The following is an 8,249-nucleotide window of genomic DNA, read 5'->3' as shown; positions in this document are numbered from 1 at the left end:
GGCACGTCTTGCAGAGGTTGCTGTGGCAGGGTTGTGTGGTGTCTTGGTCACTGTTCTCCTGAAGGCTGGGTAGTTTGCTGCGGACAATGGTCTGTTTGAGGTTGTGCGGTTGTTTGAAGGCAAGAAGTGGGGGTGTGGGGATGGCCTTGGCGAGATGTTCGTCTTCATCAATGACATGTTGAAGGCTCCGGAGGAGATGCCGTAGCTTCTCCGCTCCGGGGAAGTACTGGACAACGAAGGGTACTCTGTCCACTGTGTCCCGTGTTTGTCTTCTGAGGAGGTCGGTGCGGTTTTTCGCTGTGGCGCGTCGGAACTGTTGATCAATGAGTCTAGCGCCATATCCTGTTCTTATGAGGGCATCTTTCAGCGTCTGGAGGTGTCTGTTGCGATCCTCCTCATCCGAGCAGATCCTGTGTATACGGAGGGCTTGTCCGTAGGGGATGGCTTCTTTTACGTGTTTAGGGTGGAAGCTGGAGAAGTGGAGCATCGTGAGGTTATCCGTGGGCTTGCGGTACAGTGAGGTGCTGAGGTGACCGTCCTTAATGGAGATGCGCGTGTCCAAGAATGCAACCGATTCCGGAGAGTAGTCTATGGTGAGCCTGATGGTGGGATGGAACTTGACTGCCCTCGACTTGACATGTATGCCCAAGCCGTCAGGAGGTGCGTCAACACCAAATTCATCAGCCGCACTCACAAGACAGCCCCGAACATCACCCAAGCACAACGTAACGCCATCCACGCTCTCAAGACCAACCGCAACATTGTCATCAAACCAGCAGACAAAGGAGGGGCCATCGTCATACTGAACAGAACGGATTACTGCAAAGAAGTGTACCGACAACTCAACAACGAGGAACACTACAGACAGTTACCTGCAGATCCGACCAAAGAACACACCCGTCAACTCAACACTCTGATCAAGACCTTTGATCCGGACCTTCAGAACACCCTCCGTGCTCTCATCCCACGTACTCCCCGCGTTGGAGATCTCTACTGCCTCCCGAAGATACACAAGGCAAACACACCCGGCCGTCCCATCGTATCGGGCAATGGGGCCCTGTGCGAGAACCTCTCCGGCTATGTCGAGGGCATCCTGAAACCCATTGTACAAAGAACCCCCAGCTTTTGTCGCGACACGACGGACTTCCTACAGAAACTCGGCACACATGGAGCAGTTGAACCAGGAGCGCTCCTCGTCACAATGGATGTCTCAGCACTCTACACCAGCATCCCCCATGACGATGGCATTGCTGCAACTGCCTCAGTGCTCAGCGCCAACAACTGCCAGTTTCCAGATGCAATTTTACATCTCATCCGCTTCATCCTGGACCACAATATCTTCACCTTCAACAACCAGTTCTTCATCCAGACACACGGAACAGCCATGGGGACCAAATTTGCACCTCAATATGCCAACATCTTCATGCACAGGTTCGAACAAGACTTCTTCACCGCACGGGACCTTCAACCGGTGCTATACACTAGATACATCGATGACATTTTCTTCCTTTGGACTCATGGTGAACAATCACTGAAACAACTCTATGATGACATCAACAAGTTCCATCCCACCATCAGGCTCACCATAGACTACTCTCCGGAATCGGTTGCATTCTTGGACACGCGCATCTCCATTAAGGACGGTCACCTCAGCACCTCACTGTACCGCAAGCCCACGGATAACCTCACGATGCTCCACTTCTCCAGCTTCCACCCTAAACACGTAAAAGAAGCCATCCCCTACGGACAAGCCCTCCGTATACACAGGATCTGCTCGGATGAGGAGGATCGCAACAGACACCTCCAGACGCTGAAAGATGCCCTCATAAGAACAGGATATGGCGCTAGACTCATTGATCAACAGTTCCGACGCGCCACAGCGAAAAACCGCACCGACCTCCTCAGAAGACAAACACGGGACACAGTGGACAGAGTACCCTTCGTTGTCCAGTACTTCCCCGGAGCGGAGAAGCTACGGCATCTCCTCCGGAGCCTTCAACATGTCATTGATGAAGACGTACATCTCGCCAAGGCCATCCCCACACCCCCACTTCTTGCCTTCAAACAACCGCACAACCTCAAACAGACCATTGTCCGCAGCAAACTACCCAGCCTTCAGGAGAACAGTGACCAAGACACCACACAACCCTGCCACAGCAACCTCTGCAAGACGTGCCGGATCATCGACACAGATGCCATCATCTCACGTGAGAACACCATCCACCAGGTACACGGTACATACTCTTGCAACTCGGCCAACGTTGTCTACCTGATACGCTGCAAGAAAGGATGTCCCGAGGCATGGTACATTGGGGAAACTATGCAGACGCTGCGACAACGGATGAATGAACACCGCTCGACAATCACCAGGCAAGACTGTTCTCTTCCTGTTGGGGAGCACTTCAGCGGTCACGGGCATTCGGCCTCTGATATTCGGGTAAGCGTTCTCCAAGGCGGCCTTCGCGACACACGACAGCGCAGAGTCGCGGAGCAGAAACTGATAGCCAGGTTCCGCACACACAAGGACGGCCTCAACCGGGATATTGGGTTTATGTCACACTATTTCACATAAATATTTCTGCTTTTTTCCTCCTGAGTCTTTATCATGCGATCCTAGAATCAGAATTTATGTCACACTATTTGTAACTCCCACAGTTGCGTGGACCTGCAGAGTTTCACTGGCTGTCTTGTCTGGAGACAATACACATCTTTTTAGCCTGTCTTGATGCTCTCTCCACTCCCATTGTTTTGTTTCTTAAAGACTGGATTAGTTGTAAGTATTCGCATTCCAACCATTATTCATGTAAATTGAGTCTGTGTCTTATAAGTTCTGTTTGTGAACAGAATTCCCACTCACCTGAAGAAGGGGCTCAGAGCCTCGAAAGCTTGTGTGGCTTTTGCTACCAAATAAACCTGTTGGACTTTAACCTGGTGTTGTTAAACTTCTTACTGTGTTTACCCCAGTCCAACGCCGGCATCTCCACATCATGACGAGCCTTCATTGCCAGTACTTCGCTAGTTTCATCCCAAGCACGTTAAAGAAGCCATCCCCTATGGACAAACCCTGCATATACACAGGATCTGCTAGGACGAGGAGGAGTGTGGCGGACACCTACAGACGCTGAAAGACATCCTCGTAGAAACGGGATACGATGTACAACTCATCGATCGACAGTTCCAACAGGGCGGCACGGTAGCACAGTGGTTAGCACTGCTGCTTCACAGCTCCAGGGTCCCGGGTTCGATTCCCGGCTCGGGTCACTGTCTGTGTGGAGTTTGCACATTCTCCTCGTGTCTGCGTGGGTTTCCTCTGGGTGCTCCGGTTTCCTCCCACAGTCCAAAGATGTGTGGGTTAGGTTGATTGGCCAGGTTAAAAATTGCCCCTTAGTCCTGATGCGTAGATTAGAGGGATTAGCGGGTAAAATATGTGGGGGTAGGGCCTGGGTGGGATTGTGGTCGGTGCAGACTCGATGGGCCGAATGGCCTCCTTCTGCACTGTAGGGTTTCTATAAAAAAAAATGCCACAGCGAGAGACCGCAATACCCTCCTCAGGAGACAAACATGGGACATGACTGACAGAGTACCGATCGTCTTTCAGTACTTCCGAGCGGAGAAACTACGATATGAAGATGCCGGCATTGGACTGGGGTAAGCACAGTAAGAAGTCTCACAACACCAGGTTAAAGTCCAACAGGTTTATTTGGTAGCAAAAGCCACAAGCTTTCGGAGCGCTCGCTCCTTCGTCAGGTAAGTCCGGAGAAACTATGCCAACTTCTTTGCAGCCTTCAACATGTCATCAATGACGAGGAACATCTCGCCAAGGTCATCCCTGCACCTCCACTACTTACCTTCAAACAGCTGCCTAACCTCAAACAGACCATCATTCGCAGCAAGCTACCCAGCCCTCAGGGGAATAACGACCACGACACATAACCCTGCTATGGAAACCTCTGCAGGAAATGCCAAATCGTCATCATGGATACCACCATCAAATGGGGGAACATCACTCACGAGGTACACAGTCATGCAACTCGACCAACGTAGTCTACTTCATACGCTGCAGGAAAGGATGCCCTGGCACATGGTACAAACGGTGAGACCATGCAGACACTATGACAATGGATGAACGGACACAATGCAACAATCACCAGGCAGGAATGTTCCCTCGCAGTCGGAGAACACCTCAGTGGCCAAGAACATTCAGCCTCCGATCTTTGAGAAAATGTTCTTCAGGACGGCCTTCGAGACGCATGACAATGCAGAATCACCGAGCAGGAACTGATAGCCAATTTCTGCACTCATGAGACGGCCTTAACCGTGATCTCGGGTTCAAGTCGCACTATATATAACCCTACCATATTGTTGTGTGAGGGACACAATCTCCCTAACTGTCCTGTTCTGACACCATGCACACCATGATTACAGGTGAGGATCTCTCTACCTGAATTAGTTTGTATAGTGTTTAACACCATCTCACTCTTTTATTGTTTGTAATTATCTCTCTGCCTTAAATTATCAGGTCTTAGGTCATCCCTTCACTTGTTATACAGCCTGTGTTGACACTTTACACATGATTATACTTAACTACTTGCATTTGTCTATTAGCACTTGTGATTACTTGTAAAGACTTGTTATTAGCCAGCCTACACTGTCCGTACTTACTACAAAAGATTGTGAATGCAGCCCAATCCATCTCACAAACCAGCCTCCCATCCATTGACTCTATCTACACTTCCCACTACCTTGGTAAAGCAGCCAGTATAATTAAGGACTCCATGCACCCCGGACATTCTCACTTCCACCTTCTTCCATCGGGAAAAAGATACAAAAGTCTGAGGTCACGTACCAACCGACTCAAGAACAGCTTCTTCCCTGCTTCACCATTCATTACGATCATGGCTGATCATCCAACTCAATAGCCTAATCCAGCTTTTTCCCGTAACCTTTGATCCCATTCACAAGTGCTATATCCAGTCGCCTCTTGAGTACATTCAATGTTTTGGCATCAACTACTTCCTGTGGTAATGAATTCCACAGACTCACCACTCTTTGGGTGAAGAAATGTCTCCTCCTAATTCTCCATCCTGAATGGTCTACCCTGAATGCTCAGACTGTGACCTCTGGTTCTGGACTCCCCCACCATCAGGAATATCCTCCCTGCATCTACCCTATCTAGTCTGTTAGAATTTTATAAGTCTCTATGAAATGGGTGAGATCGTAAATGAATATTTCTCATCAGTATTTACTGTTGAGAAAAGCATGGATGTTAGGGAACTTGGGGAAATAAATAGTGATATCTTGAGGAGTGTACATATTACAGAGAAGGAGGTGCTGGAAGTCTTAAAGCGCATCAAGGGAGATGAATCCCCGGGACCTGATAAATTGTATCCCAGGATATTGTGGGAGGCTAGGGAGGAAATTGCGGTTTCCCTAGCAGAGATATTTGATTCATCGATAGTCACAGGTGAGGTGCCTGAAGATTGGAGGGTGGCAAATGTTGTGCCTTTGTTTAAAAAGGGCTGCAGGGAAAAGCCTGGCAATTACAGGCCAGTGAGCCTCACATCTGTGGTGGGTAAGTTGTTGGAAGGTATTTTGAGAGACAGGATCTACAAGATTTTAGAGATGCAAGGACTGATTAGGAACAGTCAGCATAGCTTTGTGAGTGGAAAATCATGTCTCACAAATTTGATTCAGTTTTTTGAAGGGGTAACTAAGAAGGTAGATGAGGGCAGTGCAGTTGATGTTGTCTACATGGACTTTAGCAAGGCCTTTGACAAGGTACCGCATGGTAGGTTGTTGCACAAGATTAAATCTCACGGGATCCAGGATGAGTTAGCTAAATGGATCAAAATTGGCTTGATGACAGAAGCCAGAGGGTTATTTTTTGAACTGGAGGCCTGTGACCAGCGGTGTGCCTCAGGGATTAGTGCTGGGTCCATTGTTATTTGTCATTTATATTAATGATTTGGATGAGAATATAGGAACCTTGGTTAGTAAGTTTGCAGATGACACCAAGATTGGCGGCATAGTGGACAGTGAAGAAGGTTATCTCGGACTGCAACGGGATCTTGATCAATTGGGCCAGTGGGCTGACGAATGGCAGATGGAGTTTAATTTAGATAAATGCAAGATGATGCATTTTGGTAGATTGAATCAGGGCAGGACTTACTCAGTTAATGGTAGGGCGTTGGGGAGAGTTACAGAGCAAAGAGATCTAGGGGTACAGGTTCATAGCTCCTTGAAAGTGGAGTCACAGGTGGACAGAGTGGTGAAGAAAGCATGCTTGGTTTCATTGGTCAGAACATTGAATACAGGAGTTGGTACATCTAGTTGAAGTTGTACAGGACATTGGTAAGGCCACACTTGGAATACTGTGTACAGTTCTGGTCACCTTATTATAGAAAATATATTAAACTAGAAAGGGTGCAGAAAAGATTTACTAGGATGCTATCAGGACTTGATGGTTTGCATTATAAGGAGAGGTGGGATAGACTGGGACTTTTTTCTCTGGAGCATAGAAGGCTGAGGGGTGATCTTAAAGAGGTCTATAAAATAATGAGGGGCATAGATAAGGGAGATAGTCAATATCTTTTCCCAAAGGTAGGGGAGTCTAAAATTAGAGGACATAGATTTAAGGTGAGAGGGGAGAGATACAAAAGTGTCCAGAGGTAGTAGTAGAGGCGGGTACAATTTTGTCTTTTAAAAAGCATTTAGACAGTTACATGGGTAAGATGGGTGTAGAGGGATATGGACCAAATGCGGGCAATTGGGACTAGCTTGGGTTTTCAAAAAAAAAGGGGCGGCATGGACAAGCTGGGCCGAAGGGCCAGTTTCCATGCTGGAAACCTCTATGACTTTATGAGATCGCCCCCTCATTAGTCTGAACTCCAGCGAAAACAATTCTAACCTAGTCAATCTCTCCTCATACATCAGTCCCGCCATCCCCGGAATCAGCCTGGTAAATCTTCGCTGCACTCCCTCGAGAGCAAGAACATCCTTCCTCAGAAAAGAAGACCAAAACTGCACATAATACTCTAGGTGTGGCCTCACCAAGGCCCTGTATAATTGCAACAACACATCCCTACTCCTGTACTAGAAACCTCTCGCAATGAAGGCCAACATTCCATTTGCCTTCTTTACTGCCTGCTGCACTTGAATGCTTCCCACTGCACGGGGGCACAGCGGCATAGTGGTTAGCACTGCTGCCTCACAGCGCTAGGGACCTGGGTTTGATTCCTGGCTTGGGTCACTGTCTGTGTGGAGTTTGCACGTTCTCTCTGTGTCTGTGTGGGTTTCCTCTGGGTGCTCCGGTTTCCTCCCACAGTCCAAAGATGTGCAGGTTAGGCGAATTGGCCATGCTAAATTCTCCCTCAGTGTACCCGAACAGGCGCCGGAGTGTTTTCACAGTAACTTCATTGCAGTGTTAATGTAAGCCTACTTGTGACTAATAAATTAACTTTAATCCTGCAAATTCAAAAGCAGGCAAGTAAAAAGTGGAAATGCTCAGCAGATAAGGCAACATCAGTGGAGAGGAACGCTGGAAAATCTCAGGTTTGGCAGCATCTGTAAGGAGAGAAAAGAGCTGATGTCAAAGCTGACAAAGAGTCATCTGGACTCGAAACGTCAGCTCTTTTCTCTCCTTACAGATGCTGCCAGGCCTGCTGAGATTTTCCAGTGTTTTCTCTTTTGGTTTCAGATTCCAGCATTTGCAGTAATTTGCTTTTATCTGTGGAGAGGAACAGAGTTGGTATTTCAGGTGGTTGGCCAGAATGGTCCTAATGTTCACACAATTGTTAAAGTGTATGAGGAGTCCATTCGGCCCATCATGTTGTACCAGTTTTCCAAAGGAGCATCTTGAATTAGTGTCATTCCCCTGCCTTTTCCCCATACCCTTGTACATTGTTTCTATTCAAATAATTATCTAAGGCCCTCTTGAATGCTTCACTCTCTCAATGAAACATCACACGACAGCAGTTGAAGGAAACCTGCCATGTCCGACACTTTCAAATTTACCAATAGAACCTATTTTAACTGTTTGCTTTTTAAAAGCACCGTGTTTAAATAGATTTATTTAAATATCAGTTTGGGGTGTTTTGATGGGGGATGGGAGATTTGTCCTTTGTTTGTAGTTAGACCATCCTGCTCTGGCCCTGCTCAGTGTTTTGAAAGGTTCAGATAGAAAATTGCCTTGTTTAGTGGCCGCCTGTTTATCCCGAAGATACATAAGGCCAACACACCCGGCCGTCCCA

Source organism: Mustelus asterias, chromosome 9, assembly GCF_964213995.1.
Source record: "Mustelus asterias chromosome 9, sMusAst1.hap1.1, whole genome shotgun sequence".
NCBI classification, from domain to species: Eukaryota; Metazoa; Chordata; class Chondrichthyes; order Carcharhiniformes; family Triakidae; genus Mustelus; species Mustelus asterias.
This window is presented reverse-complemented; position numbering follows the sequence as displayed.